Here is a 21,325-nt window from a genome sequence, read left to right as displayed (position 1 = left end):
CCCCCCCTCCATGGAAAAATACTGGTATTTTATCATGGAGTCCAGTATCAGGGGATAGCCGTGTTTGTCTGAATCCACAAAAACAAGGAGTTCGGTGGCACCTTAAAGACTAACAGATTTATTTGGGCATAAGCTTTTGTGGGTTAAAAATCCACTTCAGATGCATGGAGTGAAAATTACAGATGCAAGCATTATATAATGACACAGAAAGAGAAGGGAGTTACCTCACAAGTGGAGAGCCAGTATTGACAGGGCCAATTCGATCAGGATGGATGTAGTCCACTCCCAATAACAGATGAGGAGGTGTCAATTCCAGGAGAAGCAAAGCTGCTTCTATAATGACCCAGCCACTCCCAGTCCCTAGTCAAACCCAAATTAATGATGTTAAATATGCAAGCGAATTTTAGTTCTACTGTCATTGGAAGTTTTAAAGAACAGGTTAGACAAACATCCACCAGGAATGGTCTAGCTATTACTTAGTCATGCCTTGAGTGCAGGGGACTGGACTAGATAACTATTGAGGTCCTTTCCAGTCCTACGCTCCTATGATTCTGATTGTACAAACCCAACCTGAATACTAAGAACCAGGGGGGTTGCGTTAACAGAGGTGAGCACAAAGGTGGTCGCAGCATGAAAAGGTTTGGGAACCACTGCTAGATTAAAGAGCCTACTGGAAGAGTCAACTGCCATTCTGCAATACCCCCAGACTGAGCACTCTCACCCTTTGTAGGCCTCCCAGGACCCCCTTCCCAGCTAGCCCTAATAATTAAACAACAGCATCTGATTTGTAGCCGATCAAGATAAGCTGGGAGGGTAACTGACTGTCACAGGTGAAGTGGGGGCCTGACTCCCCTTACGGGTATGTCTACACAGCCTGCAGCAGTGAGCCTCACTGGGTGGACACTCAGGCTAGTGGGGCTTGTGCTAGCACTCGAAGAATCACTGTAATGACAGCACTTTGAAGTTGCAGTTTGGGCTGACACCTGGAGAGGAGTGGACTTCAGAGCCTGAGCTCCAGCCTGAGACTCACTTCCACAGGCTACACAGACACATCCTAACAGGTCAGCCTGCCTGTGACAACATAGTAGCCAGTAAGGCCCAGATCCACATAGGTATTTAGGCTTCTAACTTCCTTTGAAATACCTTTGTGGATTTGGGCCTAATATCTCACTAATGCTGTAAACAGTAATAACATCTCCCTTACTTCAACTCAATATTCCCCTGCTCACATTTCCAAGATTCACAATTGCTTCTTAGCCATTGCATTGCACTGTGGATACACATTATGTTCAGTTGCTTGCTCACTATGATCCCAGAATCCTTTTCTGAGTCATTGCTTTCCAAAATAGTGTCTCCCATTTTAGCCCCCCATTCTTGGTTCCTATATAACCTTCCATTTAGCTCTATTAAAATGTGTGTTGTTCAAACAAGCTCAATTTTCCATGAGATCCAGACAATTTTGTAGGAAAGACAGTTACCCATCTTTCATAACTGTTTCTCCTCGAGACGTGTTGCTCATGTCCTTTCCACAGTAGGTGTGTGCCCGCCCACATGCACAGTTATTGGAATTTTTTGCCTTAGCGGTATCCACTGGGCCAGCTCTGGCACCCTCTGGAGTCCCGCACTCATGCACTGGTAGATGAGGTGCTGGGACCCTACACCCTCTCAGTTCCTTCTTGCCCGCAACTCCAACAGAGGGGCAACAGGATGGGTCATGGAATGGACATGAACAACACATCTCAAAGAGCATCAGTTAGGAAAGGTATATAAGCGTCTTTTCTTCTTGGAGTGTTTGGGTCATGTCCATTCCATGCTAGGTGACTCAAGTAGTATTCCTGGAGGTGGGCTCGGAGTTATGGTTTCACTGTTTGCAATACAGCTCTACCAAAGCTGGCGTAGTCTCTGGCCTGCTAGGTAATGGCATCGTGGGATGCGAAAATATGGATAGATGACCAAGGAGCGGCTCCACAGATGTTCTGAATTGGCACTTAGGCCAGGAAGGCTGCTGAAGAGGCCTGCACTCTGGTGGAATGGGCGGTTACAATCGTCGGTGGTGGCACCTTCACCTGTTCATAACAAAACCTAATGCAGGTGGTTATCCAAGAGGAAATTCTTTGTGCAGAAACAGGCAGACCTTTCATTCTGTCCGCTACTGCGATGAAAAGTTGCGCTGACTTACAGAATGGTTTCATTCTTTCTATGTAAAAGGGCAGTGCTTTTTTGACATCCAGAGTGTGCAACCTGCAATCCTCGTTAGGCCTATGAGGTTTTGAGAAGAAGACTGGCAGAAATATGTCCTGATTAGTATGAAACTGCGACACCACCCTAGGTAAAAAAGCGGTGCAGTCACAGTTGAACCTTGTCCTTATAGAACACTGTGTAGGGCAGCTCTGATGTGAATACTCTGATTTCAGAGACCCTTCCAGAGAGCCGATATGATTGCCACCAGAAAGGACACCTTCCAGGAGAGGAGCAAGAGGACACAAGAAGTCAATGGCTCAGAGGGTGGCCCTGTGAGCCTTGAGAGCACTAGGTTCAGATCCCAAGGTGGGATAGGGTCACAAACTTGCTCCAGACCTTTCAGAAACTTGACCGTCATGTCATGGTAAAAATAACAACCTGCCCTGGATCAGAGGGTGTAAGGCTACAATGGCCGCTAAGTGGACTTTAACTGTCTAGAGGGACAGGCCTTGGTGCTTGAGGTGCAAAAGATAGTCCAAAATCAACTGAAGCGAGGCCTGGTCAGGTGAAAGATCCCAGTCCGATGCCGAACACACAAAGCGCCTCCACTTAGCTGGGTAGGCTGCCCTGGTGGAGGGCTTTCTGCTACCCATCAGGATGCTCTGAACTTGAGCCAAGCATGCCTGCAGCCATGCAGAAATCAGGCTGTCAGGTGTAGGGCTGCTAGATTTGGGTTCAGTAATTGGTCGTGGCTCTGGAAAAGTAACTCCGGCTAGAGCGGTAATTCCAGTGGTACCGCTATTGAGAGCTCCAGCAGTGTGGCGAACCAGTGTTGGCGGGGCCATGCCAGAGCTATCAGGATTACCTTCACCTTGTCTTGTTTGATCTTCACAAGGACTCTGTTCACTAGCGATATTGGCAGGAAGGTATACAGTAGTGCCCCTGACCACAGGAACAAGAAGGCGTCGGATAGGGAGCCTCTGGCGAGCCTGTGAATCAAGTGGAAATTAGGGCACTTCCTGTTCTGTCTGGATGCGAACAAGTCCATCTGAGGAGTCCCCCACTTCTGGAGGATTACGCTGACTACTTCCGGGTGAAGGGACTACTCATGCTGAGATAAGAAGGTCCTGCTGAGGCGATCTGCTAGCACGTTCCTGGCCCCCGGGATGTGCGAGGCCACCATGTGGATGGCATGCTGCACACAGATGTCCCATAACCAGACAGCTTCTTGGCAAAAGGCTGATGAGCGGGCGCCACCTTGCTTGTTGATATAGAACATCCTGGCAGTATTTTCTGTTAGGATTTGAACCACCTTGCCTGTCAGGTGGGGCAAGTATACCTGGCAGGCCAAGCATATCAACATGAGCTCTCTGATATTTATGTGGAGAGAGCAATATTCCTGCAACCCAGCAACCTTGCATGCCGAGGCCACCAAGGTGGGCTCCCCAACCCAGGTCCGAGGCATCAGAGACCAGATTCACCAAAGGGAACAAGGCCACAAAAGGAACTCCTTCCATTACCGAGTTGGGGTCTGTCCATCATTCCAGGGATGACCGGATATGGTCTGGTACCGTCACCACCTGGTCCACATCATGTCTGTTGGGAACATAGACTAATGTCAGCCACGCTCACAGGGGTCTGAGATGAAGCCGCAGATGCTGGACCACGCAAGTTCAAGCTGCCATATGGCCCCTTGAGGCAAATGTGGACAGTCGTGAGAGGGTGGGCTCCCACATGGGAGATTAGTCTGGACATGGCCTGGAAGCAGGCCTCCGGCAGAAAAGCTCTAGCTTACACAGAGTTGAGGATCACCCCTCTGAACTATATAAGCTAAATGGGGGTCAGAGTTGATTTTGTCTCGTTTATCAACAGGCCCAGATCATGACAAGTGGAGCACACCAGATTGAGGCGTCTTTACATCTGGGCCTGTGAATGTGATCTTCCCTTGACGAGCCAGTCATTGAGATACAGGAAGATCTGCACTCCGTGACTCCTCAGGTAAGCGGCCACTGGCGCCATGCACTTTGTGAAAATGCTTGGGACGGACAAGAGGCCGAAGGGTAGTGCCATGAACTGGAAATGGCACTGGCCCACCAGAGAAACTGTCTGTGTCCATGGAAAATGGAAATAAGAAAATATGCATCCCTCAGGTTGAGAGCAGCTTACCAGTCTTCTGGATCCAGGGAGAGAATAATGGAGGCCAGGAAAACCATGCAAAATGTCACTCTCTTGAGATATTTGTTGAGGCAATGCAGATCCAGAATGGGTCTGAGGCCTCCTTTGGCCTTCGAGATTAGGAAATATTAGGAATAGAACCCTTTCCCCCTCATATCACGAGGAACCTCCTCTACTGCCCCCAGTCATAGGAGGGTTTCCACCTCCTGAATGAGGAGGTGCTCGTGAGAAGGGTCCCTGAAGAGGGATAGGGAATGGAGAAAAACTGCAGGGTATAGCCCAGGGGTGGCCAAACCGCGGTTCGTGAGCTGCATGAGGCTCTTTTACAGTTTAATGTATGGCTCACGGAGCCCCCCATGCCCCTCCATTCTCTGCTTACCAACCTTTGTGGGGAGAGCTGAGGGGTTCTGCCTTGCAGTGGAATGGTAGGAGTTAGCGGCTTCTGTCAGAGATGATTGGTGCCTGCTGAAAGTGCAGGGGCACAATGTAAAGATTTGGCCCCTCCAACAGCTTTAATCACACCCCAGGCATACTCCACCCCTTATCCTCAGCAGCCCCTCCCTGCAGCTCCCAGGTGTTAGCTCCATGTGGAGGCAGCGGTAAACAGCTGGGAACTGCAGGGAGCAGCTGCTACTTTAGCTCTGCGGGGAGAGGCAGCAGCAAAAGCAGCGGCTCTCAGTGCAGTTCCCAGCTGTTTTCCACTGCCTCTCCCCATGGCTACAGCTCCCATCTCGCCGGCTCCAGCAGCTGCCATGAAGGGAGGGGGCCTAGCAGCATCATGTGACCAAGCAGGACTTGCAAACCCTGGCAAAAGTCTGGGAGGGGCACGTGACCCCATGTGCCTCCCCACATGACACCTCTGCAGGTAGTGGGGTCTCGGGGCTTCAGTCTCACTCCTGTTGAAGCCCTGAGCCCTGGCAGGCGACTCCCGCAGGGCTAAAGCCCCAAGACACCCACTCCTTGTGGGGCTGAAACCCCAAGCTTCAACACATGCGCGCCAGCTCTCAAACTTCTGAAAACTGTTGTATGCAGCTCGGAGGGTCAGTAAGTTTGGCCACCTCTGGTAATAGCCCAATGCTATTGTGTTGAGCACCCAATGATCTAAGGTTACTCAGGCCCATGATGTCAGGAAGAGACACACCCATTCAAAAACAAAGGGGGGGATGGATCCTGAAGTTCAGCTGGGATGCCGTCCTTTTGCACACCATCAAAATGCCTGCCGTAGCCCCCCCCCCCGATGTTATGTAGGATCAGACTGAGCAGGTGAGGAAGATGAAGTGGAATGATGGCGTTTAAACCCCTTATCCCACTCCTTTCTCTTACAGGAGCCTTCCATGGCAGCCCCCAGAATCTGGGCAGTGGAGGCAGCCAGTACTGCTTCCTAGCAGCTTGCAGTATATAAAGACCGAGAGCGCATAAAGTAGCCGAGAGTTCTTCAGGCCATGCAGCCTAGCAGTAGTCTACTCTGAGAAGAAAACATTCCCCTTGAATGAGAGATCCTGAATGGACAGCTGCATCTTCTGGGAGAGCCCTGAATGGACAGCTGCATCTCTTGGGAGAGTCCCGAAGGATTGCAGCCATGAACTGTGCCTCATGGCCAGAATAGAGGCTACAACTCTGACTGCCAAGTCAGTCACATCCCATTTCATATGGAGGGAACCCCCTGCCACCACCTTGCCCTCCTCAGGATGGCTGCAAATTCTGGACCGAGGTCCTGAGGAAGGGAATCTTTGAACTTATTGAGGGAGTCCCACAAATTAAAACTATCTCCCCAACAGGGCCTGGTGATTTGACACCCAGAGCTGGAGACTGGCCGTCAAATAAACCTCTCTCCCAAAAAGGTCCAATTTTTTTGCAACCTTATTTTTAGGCACAAGCCCGCCTGACCCACCTATCCATTCCATTAGCCACAGATACCACTAGTGACCCAGGGGGTGGATGGGTGTATAGATATCCAAACTCCTCGGCAGGAACGTAGTATTTCTTTTCCGCCCTCTTGGATGTCAGTGGTATAGAAGATGGGGTCTATCAAAGGGCCTTAGCTATTCTCAAGATCCCTTCGTGCACTGGCAGTGCGATCCTAGCCAGGGCTGCTGCTGTTAGGACGTCAAAAAGGGTAGCTGTGGGTTCTGTGAGCTCCTCTGCCTCCAGAACCACATTGGAGGCCACTCTCCTAAGCAGAGCTTGATGTGCTCTGAAGTCATTGGTGCAGGGGGGTGGTGAAAGAGACTGAGAGGGCCTCGCCACCGCTTCATCCAGGGATGAAGAAGATGATAGCTCAACAGGGGGAGGGGCTGGGGCACTCTCCCTCACTGGGGAGGTTTCCCATAGTGTGGGTACTTGCTCCTCGGTCCCTGTGTGAGAGCCCGAGTCAGTCTGAAACTGGTGTCAGCAGTGCAGTGGGTCACTTCTCTGATGCAACCATGGAGGAGCGGTGAGAGTATGGCACCAGCATCATCAGAAGACCCCATGGGTTCCAATAAGGCCATTGGGCTGGCCAATGACCCTGCTGCCATGCGCTTGCTGCGGGACCCATACTGATGTCCAGTACCCAAGACGACCACTGTTTGCGCAGAGAGCAGCTAAATTCCTGTTCTGATTCTGCAGAAGTGTCATCCCTTGAGGGCCATGGTGGGGCCATGGGAGCCTCCCCCTGATGGCTGCCACCAAAGGTGAGTGACCAATGCATCTCTGGAGATCGGTGCGGGATAGGCGGGGACAGGTGGTGTGAGGTTGAAGAATAACCCCGAATAGGCGGTGACTGGTGCACTGGAGACTATCTGGGGGACCACAACTTGTGGTGAGGCAGCAGTTGGCAGGAGGGAGGGCGGTATTGGGAGGGTGGAGACCGGCATCTCAAAGCCAGAGAGTCGCCCCGCGACAGCAGGGAGTGCATAGGCTGTGCTGGAGATCTGGGTCACCTGACAGGGGACTATGGCTGCGGCGCCAGGGTTTGGGGCCATGGAGTCATGGACCAATGTCTCTCCTCCAGGGACTGGTGGTGCCCCATCGCCCCTTGAGGCGGTCCCCTGGTGGGCTTGCCCTTGGATGGAGGAACCTTCAAGGTCTTTCCCGCTGGCCATGGCGCAGACAGGGCCATAAGGTCCCTAGCCACCTGGAAGGCCTCGGGTGTCAAAGGCACTATTAAGTGCCGGGGTCCGCTACCGCTCCCCGGAGTCAGATCCCTGGGAGGGCTCAGGTGTCCTGACAGGGAAGTGGCCCTTTGACAATCTGGGGAGGGCAGGCAGCCCAAACAGGGTCTTTTGCTCGCCACTCCATTTCCCTCTTTACTCGGTGCAAGGGAGCAACTCCACTGTTTCTTTTGGAACTTCTTAGGCACCAGCAAAGGGGAATAGTGTCGGAAAGAACTCAGTGCTGGAGGGGCAATCCACACCAACACAGACTTGCTTGGAGTCGAGTCGGAACAGGACGGCTCCAATACTGGGCGAAGCGTAGCCTCCATGAGGAGAGCTTTTAGACGTATATCCCATTTTTTCTGGGTCCTTTGCCTAAATTTTTTACAAATCCTGTACTTCTCCTTCATGTGTGACCTCCCCAAACACTTCAGGCAGCTGCTGAAGTCACTAACCAGCTTCAGCTTATTGCAAACTGAGAATGGTTTAAAGTACGGGGACCAGGGCATGCCCTGTCTCTGGGACGAAGTCCCTTCAGGGATTCTAACACTGCTTTGCTAATTGACTAATTTAAACTATGTACAAGAAATTATAGTTAAGTAACGCTAAGGTTTTGTCATGGATATTTTTAATGAAAGTCATGAACAGGTCCTGAGCAATAAACGAAAATTCACAGAAGCCCGTGACCTATCCCTGACTTTCTCTAAAAATATCCCTGACAAAATGGGAAGGGGGGTTTAGCACCCACTGCTGCTGGGGGTCCTGGATCCCCCATCACTGCAAGGAGTGGGAGCTCTGGGGTCCTCCTGCCTGCAGGGGCTGGGTTGATGCAGGGTCCCCTCACTCCCTGAAGCAGTTGGGCGTTCAGGGGAGTCCACACCACCCACTGCAGGTTGGAGCTGCAGGGTCCCCCAGCAGCTGTGGGGGGTCCCCTCCCCACCTGTCATAGCTGGGCAGCTTCAGGGTCTGCTTGCTACCCGCCATGGCTGGGCAGCTGCGGGGAAAGGGGTCCCCCGCTGCCATCTGCGGCTGGGCAGCTGTGGGGGGTTCCCCACCCATCCTCTGCAGCTGGGCTAGCTGAAGGGTCCCCCACCAGGGTGGGGGCTGGGAGCTCCAGCCCCAGGGCAGAAAATACCATGGAGGTCAATGGAAGTCACAGATTCCGTGACCTCCATGACTTAATCGTAGCCTTCCAGATAAGCAACGAAGAGAACCGCTATTACACTTGCAGATGCAAGAGGGCACAGGGCCAGTGGCACCTCATATACTGGCACATGACTGTGGGACTCCAGACAGCACCAGAGCTGACCCTACTGATACGGCTAAGGCAAAACATTCCGACGACGGTGCATATTGGCACGCACATGCCTACCATGGAATCTCCATGAGCAAGCACTCGAAGAGGAACAAAGCTATCCTTATATTCACCATTCCACTAATTTGCATCTCATCTAAAAACTTTAAGAGCAAAGTCTGAAATCCAGATCACTGATCAAGATATTGAATAGTACTGGATCAAGAACACATAGTTCTTGAATAGTATTGGATCAAGAACACATCCTTGTGTAACCCTGCTAAAATTTAAAAAAGGTCAAGCTTATCTGACAAAACCATTGTCTATCAAGCCATGTTGGTTTGGTATTATGCCATCATCCTTTAATTCTTTATTGATTGCATCCCCTATCAACCTTTCCATGATTTTGCATCAAGCTAACCGGCCTATAGGTACCAGAGTCATCCTGTTTACTCTTTTCACATACTGGTACAACATTAGCTTTTTTTTCGGGTCCAGTGGCACAAATATTACTCCTCAGATCACACCTGTGAGGTAGGGAAGATTTATCCCCATTCTACAGACTGGGAAACTAAGGCAGAAGGCCGATACAGCAATTAAGTGGCAGAGCTAAGATTAGAACCCAGGAATTCCATACTCCAATTCCTGTGCTCCATCCATTTAGATCACACTATCACACAAAACATGTCTCTTTCTGGGACACACATTATCCCTGTGTTTGCTAGAGAACTGGTGGGAGCTTCTCACTGAGAGGCTGATTGAGGAAAGTTTAAAGAAACTGAGTACACTGGATTGGTAAAATGGTATGTGTTACCACTGTTCTGAAAAGCCTTTAATGGAAGAGGCAGATCGAAGTTCTGTATTAATACAATCATGGAAATAGGGAAAACAAAGGCATGCCAGATAATTTTAGCTAGGTTTGAGAAACACTGATCTAGATCACAGTGATCTTGCCAATAAAATCTTATCACCCAGTACTGATTTGAACATTATTGCAAGCAAACTTAATATCCGTTTCACAAGCATCCATCTTTGGACAAAAGCCAGACGTTCCCAACCCTATAGCCCTTTCTGCCATTAGTATTCCTTCCGCCCTCAGATTAGGCTCCTGACAGTACTGATGGGAAAGTTAAAGTGCAGCCTCAGAAAAAACTGCATAAAAGAGTTGGGGCAGATCATTCAGAGTTGAAGCTCTTTAAACCGACTGCTCTACCAATAGTTAGGACAGTGCCGGACATTTTTAATATAATTGCTTTTTTCTTGGAGATTGTCCATTTCTTTGGCAGTGTGCCAGGGTCATCATCCTCTATAAAGAAAGAGGGAGCCAGATTGGAATTAGTGTGTACTTCATTGTGTTCTTTATCGGCGCTATTACATGAACATTAGATACACTCCCAGACTCCAGGGACCTGGGCCAGACCCTTGGGACCAGCCCTTCTGCACCTGGAGCAGCTCTGAGAAGGAGGCATCGTAAAGAGGCTTTAAGCTACCTTTAACCACCTGTTCCCCATAATTAGAGCCCTCATGAATTCTCTAAAATGTCATGCCAACAGGCCAATACAAAAGACAGGGATTGGCCAGACACAGTGGCTCCCCAGCCACCATCCCATTCCAGGATTGGGAAGTATGGCAGCTCCCACTCCACTGTGGCCTTACACCACTCAGGAAATCCTGAGACAGCCAGTCAAATTGGCTTTCCAGTTCTTTTGCACTGCCCGAGTGGGGAAAGGTTCCTTTCACAAAGAAAAAGGAAAGAGCTACATTTGCTGTGGGCAAGAAGTCAGAGAAGAGGATGTATCTTATTTTAAACAGATGCAGTTAAGGCGAATTGACAGAGGGACAAAAGGAACAGCTAGATCATTATTTAACATTAAAAAATAGGTGCTGGTTGTTTAATTTTCATGGAAGCCTGATTCAGAAGTTAGTTACCAGCTAACCCCTAGGCCAAGAGCTACAGAGAAGTCTAGGTACTGAAACAGGATAAACAAGTCTATTTAATGGCATATACAGGGAAGAGAGCAGCTCAGCATGGAGTACAAACCAGGTTCATGCTTGAGAACAAACCCATAGACTACTCCCTTTATAGAGAGCAGGCTGCTGTGGACTTGAGCGAAAACTAGAGAGTCTGAGGCATGTCAGGCAGCCAGAAGAATGAACAGAGACTGCTGCTGCAAGGATTCCTGATGGAAGCTGGATGAAGTGGAGAATTTAAAGCTCTTTTATTTGTATTGTGGTAGTGCCTAGAGGATAAGGCTCCTCTGTGCTAGGCACCACAAACGTATAACAAAGACAGTCCCTCCCCCCAAATATCTTACAGTCCAAGTCTTTCGATCTCAATGCCTAGAGAAGCACCTTATTCCACATAACCTTGGAGAGGAAAGAAAATGAAGTACACTCAGGAGGTGAAAGTAGTGTAAGGAGACTAGGCAAGAGGAAGCAGCAGCAGCAGCGAGTTCTACTGATGAGTGACAACACTACGGACTGTGGAACAAACATCCTATAGCCTGGAGGGCACCAACGTAACAGTCACCCTGCCAGGACACAAATGTCAGCTAGTATCACAAAGAGCCACGACTGTCCCCTTCATTTAACTCCCTCCTGATGGCCCTCTATCTACCTGAATCTATTATCTAATTCACTAATAAGTAATTATTCATTTCTGTGGAGGGAAGGGGTTGACTGTTGGAAGGGTGGGGATACAAGGCACTGGAACTGCAACTGCACATTGACTGTGGCCAGGGGGAACAGATGAAGGGACTGGATAGGGCAGACAGGCTGGTATGGGGTACTTAAGTGCAAAAGCAAACAAACTGGTAACAAACCATATCACTTATATGCTGTACTGCTTTCCCACCCCGCCTCTTTTTATGCTGTACACTCTCCTCAGCGCAGGGACTGCATCTTCCTCTGTGTTTGGAAAGTGCCAAGGCACATTTTAAGGACTACAACAATATAAACAAATAATTCTTATAAAGAAAGCACAGAACCGTGGGCTACACAACACTATTATGAGAGGGATATAAATGGACTTAAAGAGTAAGCAGTGATCAATTGTTCAATGTCATGCTGGGAGGAGGTTTCAAGTGGGCCTGGCAGACATCCAATACCATTAAATATTTTAATTAAATATTTGCAGGGCCAAGGGGGAAATACACTGGTCGAATTAATGGATGAGCCAAAGTTTGGAGAAATCAGAGACTAAGGACTGAATTTAAATAATGCATGACCTTGATAGATAAATTGGAAAATCAAGCTGAAATGTCCAGCACCCAGTTTAACAGGAAAGTGGGTCAACTTCTGAAATGCATAAATACTGAATGGGGATAACTAGTGAGGTCAGAGTGTCACAGAAGGATCAGAGTAACAACTGAAAAACACCAACTGAGTCAATGTGGCTAAACTGAGGAAGGAATTTTCCTTCTGCTACTCAAGACTGATGAGATCTCTATTTATTGACGGAACACTCTATCGGATAAATAAAGACACCATCTTTTAGATATGACATGACAAGGGAATGGGAAACAAAACAGTGAGAAAAAAGGGACAATGCAGTGATTCAGTCTAGCCAGGGACACATTGTAGTGGGTCATACATATACATATTTGTCACACATGAACTCACACACACAAAACTATGTTAAAAATAATCATTTAGGTTGCAAAGTCAAACACTAAAAAGCTACGCAATGTCAAAATGAAGGTTGCTCATGCTGCACACTATTCAAATTCTTCTCTGAAGACTGAATTATTAATAGTCACATATGCTTTGCTATGGTGCTCATCGCTACACTGTTTGAGTGCTCCACAGACATCAGTGGTTTTATTTTCACAACACCCTTGTGAGATGAGCAGTTATCCCCATTTTACAGATGGAAAACTGAGGCACAAAGTTTAAGGACCAATTTGAAAGACGTAGGACCTGACTTTTCAGAACACAGCACTTTATATGTCCAAAGCACAGCTCCCACTGACCTCAGTTGCAACTATGAGCGCTCAGCACATGTGCAAAATCAGATCAGGGCCTCAAGTTAGGTGCCCAGAAAAATGAGAAAGACACAGTTAGTGACTCCCTGTGAAAAGTTTAAGTGATTTGCCCAGCATCACACAGGAACTCTGTGGCAAAGGCAGGGACAGAATCCAATTCTCCAAGATACCACTCAACTGCCTTAAATGTGAGGCTGTCCTTTCTCTTTCAGCAATCCCTGCCTCTTCACTACATATCTTCCAACCTCTGAAACAAATGAAGCAGGAATCCTACAGACAACAGTCTCCTTCACTACATAATCCTGATTCATTCCCAGCAGTTTGACCTCCAGCCTGTGTACTGAATGAAGTAGAGGTCTTGTGGAAAAGACGGCATGTAATCATGTAATTAAAGTCTGCAATCATAATGCATATGCCCAAGTAGAACAAATTAAGGTTGCACAGGCATTTCCTAACTTTCGAGTGTTTGACCATGCAACCCTAACAACAATATTTTAACACAGTTTTTGTGTACAATTTCCTAGCGGGGGAAGAGGGTTGTACAAAAGTAAACAAAAAACAAAAATGCCATTATGTGGCTTCATACTGACACCACATACATGGGTCATCCAGCATGGTTGGACCCTTTCGCTCTACAAACAGACCTCTGCCCCTTGAGCAGACAGAGTAACTGACAGCAGTAACAGGCTGTCATCCTCTATAGAGTATGTCAGGGGCAGGCAAACTTTTTGGCTTGAGGGCCACATCAGGTTTCAAAAATTGTATGGGGGTGGGGGTTGGCGTGGCCCAGTCCCCACCCCCATCCGACCCCTCCCCCTGCATCTCAACCCCAAACAGCCCCCCCCCAGGACTCCTGCCCCATCCAATCCCCCCATTCCCTGTCCCCTGACAGTCCCCCCAGGACTCCTGCTCCATCCACCCCTCCCTGTCCCCTGACTGCCCCTCCCACCGTCCCATCCAACCCCTCCTCTCATTCCTGACTGCCCCCCCCCGGACCTCTGCCCACATTCAACCCCCCTGTTCCCTGCCCTCTGACCGCCACACCCCCTATCCACACCCCCGCCCCCTGACCACCACCTCAAGCTCCCCTGCCCTCTATCCAACCCTCCTTGCTCCCTTACCACGCTGCCTGGAGCACCGGTGGCTGGTGGCGCTACAGCCAAACCGCCCAGAGCACCAGCCAAACCGCCCAGAGCACCAGGAGCCAGCCATGCCACCACGCAGCACAGAGCACCAGGACAGGCAGCCGTGCTGCCCGGCTGGAGCCAGCCATGCCACCACGCAGCACAGAGCACTGGGTCAGGCTGCGGCTCTGCAGCTGCGCTGCTGTCCAGAGCATTGCGCCGGCAGCACAGTGAGCTGAGGCTGCGGGGGAGCAGGAACAGCAGGGGAGGGACCGGGGCCGAGCCCCCAGGGCCAGGAGCTCAGGGGCCAGGTAGGAGGGTCCCGTGGGCTGGATGTGGCCCATGGGCCGTAGTTTGCCCACCTCTGGTCTAGGTGGACCAACATTAGAAGGGAATGGGAATCTCTGTCAGAGGGTTTCACAGAGATCTGCTAACAGCAGAGAAACTGAAACACTCCAGAATCTTGGTTACATTCCAGGCTCTGAAGGAAGTGTGTTCTAATGGGCACAGACTCTTCTGCACATTCCCCCAAGTTTGACCTCTTTGCCCCAACCTCTCATCTGTCCCAGCCCTGTGTCTTCCCCAAAACCTGGCTCCTTTCCCAATCCCATTCTCATCACCTAGCCAATACAACTCTCCACTCCTCAGGCTTCTCATCCCAATCCCAGCCTCCTTGCCCAGCAAGTTCTAGTCTCACCCCTCTCCACTCCCTGTCCAAGTCCCAGTCTCTGCCCTCTTTCTTCCAGTCCCAGTTTTATTGTCCAGCTAGTCCCAGTTTCCTCCTAGCTCCTCATTGATCTCAGTCTCCTCTGGCTCCCAGTCTCAGTCTCCTTGCCCAGTGATCCCCAGTCCCTCCTGCCAGCCTACAGTTCCAGTCTTCCTTCCCTCTCCGCTTCTTTGTCACAATCTACCCCTCCCCACAGATCTGGTTCTTGTCTCCTCTGGATTCAAATTATTACTCCTGTGGGCATTCTGCGCACAATATTTTTAAATTCTGCAACTTTTATTGGTCAAATAAATGTGGAGTCTCCAGCATGGCACTGGGGAGCACAGGCCACTGGCTGTACAGAGGTGGGAAATCACTATGCAGCTCCCCCTGGGACACCAACTCAGCGATGAGGCTGCACCCAACCCTGACACAGCGCAAGGACCAGGACTGCCCCAGGGCCCTGCCCCTCCATGCCAGGTGATCAGGTGTGGGCAGGCAGGTTCAGCAAGGCAGGATTCAAGTGTGGAGGGGCTTAGTGTGGGGGATATAGGTGTGCGTCGAGAGGGTTCTGTGTGGGACAATCTGGGTGCGGGCAGCTCAGTGAGGGATCTGGGTGCAAGGGGGATCTGGATGCACAGGGGCTTGTTGGAGGGTTCTGGCTGCAAAGGTAATGGGACTCTGAAGGGGGGTACAGGTGAAGGTGGTTGGGGCTCAGCGGGGGGGTCTGCGTGCGGGGAGTATAGAGCTCAGAAGGGGGGGTCGGGGCTCAGTGTTGTGGGGATCCAGGTGCAGATGGTTGGGACTCAGTAGAATGGAGTGCGGGGGGGAGCGGAACGGGAGTTAGGCTTGGTGGGAGGGTCTGGATGCACGGGGGGGATGGGGGAGCAGCTCCCTGTACAGTGATACCTCCTCCTGCAGCTGAGGAGCGATGGGTGCAGAAAGCAGGCTGGGGAGGAGTTGGCAGAGCTTCCTACAGCCGGGGGAGAAATCTGGGGGTGGGTCTGACACAGCCCCAGATGCCATGCAGGGAAGAGGAAGTCTCATCTTGCCCAGCACAGCCAGGACTAGCAGCTGAGCCCAGCGCAGGGTAGGAGCCACCAGCCGGGTTTTCCCTAGTCCCACTCCCCACCCCATGGTGATTTACCTTTCTGCTGGCTGCCCTGGGCACCCAAAACATACTGCTGGGAAGGGTCGTATGACCGCTCTTGTGGCTTCCCTTTGCTTCCCCATCAAAACATCATTTTCCTGTGGAGAAGCAAAGAAATCTGCAGGTGACATAATTTCTGCACATGCACAGTGGCACAAAATAAATAATTATACAGCTTCCTCCTCCACACTTCCTGGGCCCAATGGGGGGGGGGGGTCATTGAGAGCACAAGAGTGAGGCTCCCTGACCTCAGTGCTAGTGCCTGGTCCTGATCCAAACCACAGCAGCCTAGAACTGTAACTGCAGGGAAGGTCCTGCTCAGAACCAGGCGGGAGCATGCATGGTACTTATGGAATCTTTGCAGAATTACCTGCAAACAGCAAGTTGTTGTCAGTAGCTAACGATGTGGTGCTCTGCTCTTGTTCGATGATAACAGTTGGCTGCGTGCGTGTTCCCTCTGTGTGCTGCCCCAGCTCTATACAGACAGCCGACACAGCAGACCCCGAGAGAACCCCCAAAGACCACAGACTCTAGTAAGGTACGAAGGCACCTGGCCAGGTTTATTGTCAAAAGAAGCACAGTAATAGTTTCCTATAGACTCTAATGGACATACTAAGAATATGTGTCCCCTGGCAATGGACGCAGCTCAAGCAGTGGCGGGACACTCCACTACCCCCTAAATTGAATGACGATGTGTCCTTCCAGACCTATTCTTATACAGGTGCAGAACAGATTACTCATCCCTCCTGATGTATTGAGGTGCAGCCCATTTACTCATTGGGGTGCTGCTTCTCCCCTGTTACATGATGGTTCAAAAAAAATCTATCCATCATGTTGTCCTTTTGACCCTGTCTTTAAGATGCACCTGCCTGTTCCTTGTTATCTCTGGGGAGTGTTCTGATGCCACCTTGGCACAAGTTCCTCTTATTAGCACTTACATGTGGATGCACCTGCTTCTAGCCCTCTTCTTGCCACCTTCTGTGAGTGGGGCCAGCCTCTGGCTCACAGCCCAGCCTTTGCTTAGCAATGCCTGGAAGTACTTTGGTTCAGGCTTCAGGCCTCAGACTGGGCCTCTGATACAAGAGTTTATGTTTCAAGGCCTCATCTTACTACACAAGTCACTGAGCATGTGCAAACTGTGATTTTTTCAAAGGCTTATAACTTGGTCAAAATGGAGCAGATTTCCTCACAAATACAACCTCCCCACCACCGCCAAATTTCTATTTCATGCTTTACAGAATAGGGGGGCAAAAAAGTGGTCAGATTTTTAACATAGAAAAAAACACCATATTTTCCTCTAGTCACCTTCTTGAAAACAGCTAAATTGTTTTAATTCAACCTGAGGCGGACACCTGGCATGGAAGATTTTAGCCCAGTTAAAATTTGGCATAGTTATAAGCAACTGAAAACTAGGTCTTACAGAGAAGTGTCAGGCAACCTTAAGAAAAGGTGATGTTAACAGACCAGCCTATAAAAAACTCAACTATGTTAAGAGAATGTCATTGAAGTTGCAGAGTCAAGCACCCAAAAATTAGGAAATGTGAAATCATAATGCACACACACACAAAGGGGCCAAATTAAAATAGCAGCATATGGGGGTGTGTGTGAGGGAGGCAGCTGCAGGGATCAGGCTGGGATATATGGGCAACATATGGGTAAGGTTTTGAGCAGTGAGGACTGAAGGGGAAAAGACTGAATCTTCTAAATGCTGCAGAGGAAGAAACAGTGAGTTTTGGACCCAGCCCGGTTATAAGTGGAGAAGGAGGGGCTGGAAAGGAGAAAAGTATGGGGGGGAGAAGACCGACCATCCTCCAACCTTCTCTGCACAGCTACAGAAGTATCACTCCTCTCCACCCACCCCCCATAGCACTGCCACAGTGAAACCCAAGCAACCACCTCCAAACATGACTGTGATGGAAGGAGGAAGACGACAAATGGGACCTCAATAAGAAATACTCATACTCTCTCAGGTTGGGGGAGAAGGCAGAATCTCTATGCGGTTCTACTTCTTCCTCTCCAGAGGAGAAAGGGGATGATGCCGCCAGAATCATAGAATCACAGAATATCAGGGTTGGAAGGGACCTCAGGAGGTCATCTAGTCCAACCCCCCTGCTCAAAAGCAGGACCCATACCCAATTAAATCATCCCAGCCAGGGCTTTGTCAAGCCTGACCTTAAAAACTTCTAAGGAAGGAGATTCCACCACCTCCCTAGGCAACACATTCCAGTGTTTCACCACCCTCCTAGTGAAAAAGTTTTTCCTAATATCCAACCTAAACCTCCCCCACTGCAACTTGAGACCATTACTCCTTGTCCTGTCCTCTTCCACCACTGAGAATAGTCTAGAACCACCCTCTCTGGAACTACCTCTCAGGTAGTTGAAAGCAGCTATCAAATCCCCCCTCATTCTTCTCTTCCGCAGACTAAACAATCCCAGTTCCCTCAGCCTCTCCTCATAAGTCATGTGTTCTAGACCCCTAATCATTTTTGTTGCCCTTCGCTAGACTCTCTCCAATTTATCCACATCCTTCTTGTGGTGTGGGGCCCAAAACTGGACACAGTACTCCAGATGAGGCCTCACCAATATCGAATAGAGGGGGATGATCATGTCCCTCAATCTGCTCGCTATGCCCCTACTTATACATCCCAAAATGCCATTGGCCTTCTTGGCAACAAGGGCACACTGCTGGCTCATTATCCAGCTTCTCGTCCACTGTCACCCCTAGGTCCTTTTCCACAGAACTGCTGCCTAGCCATTCGGTCCCTAGTCTGTAGCTGTGCATTGGGTTCTTCCATCCTAAGTGCAGGACCCTGCACTTATCCTTATTGAACCTCATCAGATTTCTTTCATCAGAAAGAGAGGGAGTGAGCCTGCCATTTTCTCCTGAGCCCTCTAGATTCAGATAAGCACCTAACCACCAAACTCTGAGATGCTCACATTCAAATAATTAAAATAATCTAAAATTAATGAGATGTACGCAGAACACCCAAGTAGCTGGGTTCCACTGGTCCCAGACCTCAGCTTAGAGACATGCCCCTACTGCAAGACGTTTACAAGTTTTATTATCTAGCAATAGGGACAGTTCTGCAATTGATCAAGCTGCCAAGGGATGTTATGGAATCCTCTGAAATGGAAAAATTTTGGATCAAGAAATGACACCCATTTGCAAAGATGGTTTAGGAGTAAAATTGATCCTGCACACTACAGGTAACAGACTAGACGACACTAGAAATCGCTTCCTATACAGATGCTTGTGCAATACAACATACGTATGTCATTCACTCTGGCCATTCTGCTTGTATGCTGTACCCCTTCTCCTCCCTCATCACACACTACATGGGATCAGATTTTCAAAAGAGCTCAGGGCCAGATATTTTAGATAATTTCAGCTTCTATTCAGGCACCTAAATAAGGATTAGATTTTCACAAGTCCTCAGCACTCAACATGCTCCCAGTGTGCTGAGCCCTTTTAAAAATGTGGCCTTATTTAGGTTTTAACCTTTTAAATTGCAAGCTGTTTGAATTAGGAACCATGTCTTGCTATACATCTCAGCTCAATTCAGATGCAACTGTAATTTAATAATGAGATAGGCACTGCCAGATGAATAAACCCTTTTGAACTGACACACAGCATTTGACGCAAACAAGATTTTATTCCATTTTTGTTTTCCAGTGTTCAGGGTATTAGTAATAAGAATGCACTTGAACTTGCATTGTATGAGATGGTCCATCTTCTAAGTAGCAATTCTTGTTAGAGAAAGAGTTATAACAGCTCAGAACTTTAAAAAAAAAAAGAAGAACATCTTGCAGTGGAAAAAAGAGTGCCCCACAATTCTTCTCTGCTCAGAGTATTTGCCTCCACACTGTCTTCCAGAGCTGTGGGAGTATTTTTGCAATATATACCAGAACCAGGACTTGACTTCCCCTCCATCCTCCAATCAAAACAAAGATTTTCACTCTCCCTTCCACTAGCATGCTAACACCCAAGGTTTGAAATACACCCATCACTGGTGTTATCTACTTTCTTTCTTGACCTTTATAAAAATCATATGGTATTTGAAAGTTCTTACAGCTCCAAGATCTATATAAACTACCCTGCTCATCTTCTGGATGGGCAACCTCCCCACATGGCACAAGCCAATCCCTGGGGATTTTCCAGAGATGTGGGGCCCAGTTCTTATTTACACTAAGGCCCCTTTACACTGCTTGAGTAATTACATTTACACAGCAAGAGCAGTGTATGGCGGCCCTAGGGTAAATGAGAATCAGGCTCTCCATTATTCTTTAAAAATGATTTACAAAGAATCTAGATTATAATTCTGTGCTGAATACTCCAAATAAACCACCAGAGAAACAATATTCAGCAGATACTTAGTGAAACCTCAAACCTACCTGGTTTAGGTCACCCATATCCAGATATGTTGCAGCTCTCAGGCTCCTGTTCCAAGTGGTGCGCAAGCATGTACTTTTCTGGGGATGTCATGCCACAGCAGCCACAGAATCTCACTGGAACCAGCCAATGAGTTCAGGAAAGTCTGCACTTTCTGCAGAAGTGAGCAGTTTTGAGGACTTTTAAATATTTCATAAGATAAAATGTTTTAAAAGCTTTTCAAAACTGAAGTTTTCCAGGCCTCTTGAACATGGGCAACTAGACCAATCTCCCTTCTCCAAGAGTGGCCAATATCAGAAATCCCAAAAATTGCATAAAGTACTAGAATATGTAAACCTACATTATGGCGGAAATTCCTTCCTGAGAACACCTGCCAATGTGTTAACATCTTGAATCACGTGGATCAGAAATCTGTAATTTTTATTCTAATTAGTGTTGTTGCTCTTATTCATATAAATAATGTAACCCTTTTCTGAACCAAACTATTTGCCTCTATGCTCTGGAGCACAAAATTCCAGAGATTAACTATATGAGAAGTACAAAAAGTATGAAATCTTAAATTTGGTGCTTTCAAGTTCCCCCTTTTTCTTGTATTAGTGGAAAGAATAAAACAAGACCCCAACAAGCCTTTAGATTTCAAACAAATAAACCAACCTACCTTATCTCCTTCTCTTCTTCCTTCTAAACTAAACAATGGTGATTTTAATCCCATTTCATATGGGCCAATCCACTCTGCTGCCTGTAATCATTTTTACTGCCCTGCTCTAGATCTTCTCTAGTTCTTCAGTCCCTTTTTTATGACAACTTATCCAAAGATGTGAAAGCAGTATTCACAGGACAGCTGTAACACTGACTTATTATATCCAAAGCCATTTTCCCTCCCTCTCTCCCCTCATTTAACAAATAAAAAAACCAACCAACCCACCCCCTTCTCTGAACCACCACTGGGCAGTCAGACACCTTCACTGATTGCTAGGTCTTTTCCTGAGACAGTAGGGCATTGGTTCCCAAACTGTGGGTCGTGATGCCAAACTGGGATGCGCCTTCGGCAGATGGAGTTGTGTCAATCAGTAGTATGTGGAGGATGCCACTTAGCTCCGTACAGCGTAACCTCACATTTATGGTGCATACGAGATCATGATGAATGGAGGATACCATTCTGATCTACAAAATGGCATCCTCCACAAA

The 21,325-nt window shown here is 48.6% G+C and overlaps 1 protein-coding gene across 14 annotated transcripts in view; it reads right to left on the bottom strand.

Annotated features, from left to right (window-relative positions):
* PLXNB1 (plexin B1) overlaps window positions 1-21,325 on the bottom strand; it is a 210,951-nt gene that overhangs the window by 130,112 nt on the left and 59,514 nt on the right. For 3 of the 14 annotated variants that reach the window (XM_075130148.1, XM_075130152.1, XM_075130150.1), the window contains one exon: window positions 20,140-20,291. The exons of 9 other annotated variants lie outside the window; for them this stretch is intronic. The gene's annotated coding sequence lies outside the window, so the exon portion shown is untranslated. Of the gene's footprint in view, window positions 1-224; window positions 361-15,744; window positions 15,846-20,139; window positions 20,292-21,325 lie in introns of all 14 variants that reach the window. 2 more of the 14 variants (XM_075130147.1, XM_075130151.1) reach the window with 2 other exon arrangements.

Source organism: Caretta caretta, chromosome 7, assembly GCF_965140235.1.
Source record: "Caretta caretta isolate rCarCar2 chromosome 7, rCarCar1.hap1, whole genome shotgun sequence".
In the NCBI taxonomy this organism is placed as follows: Eukaryota; Metazoa; Chordata; order Testudines; family Cheloniidae; genus Caretta; species Caretta caretta.
The sequence above is the reverse complement of the archived record's forward strand: the minus strand, read 5'-3'. Positions and strand labels throughout refer to the sequence as shown.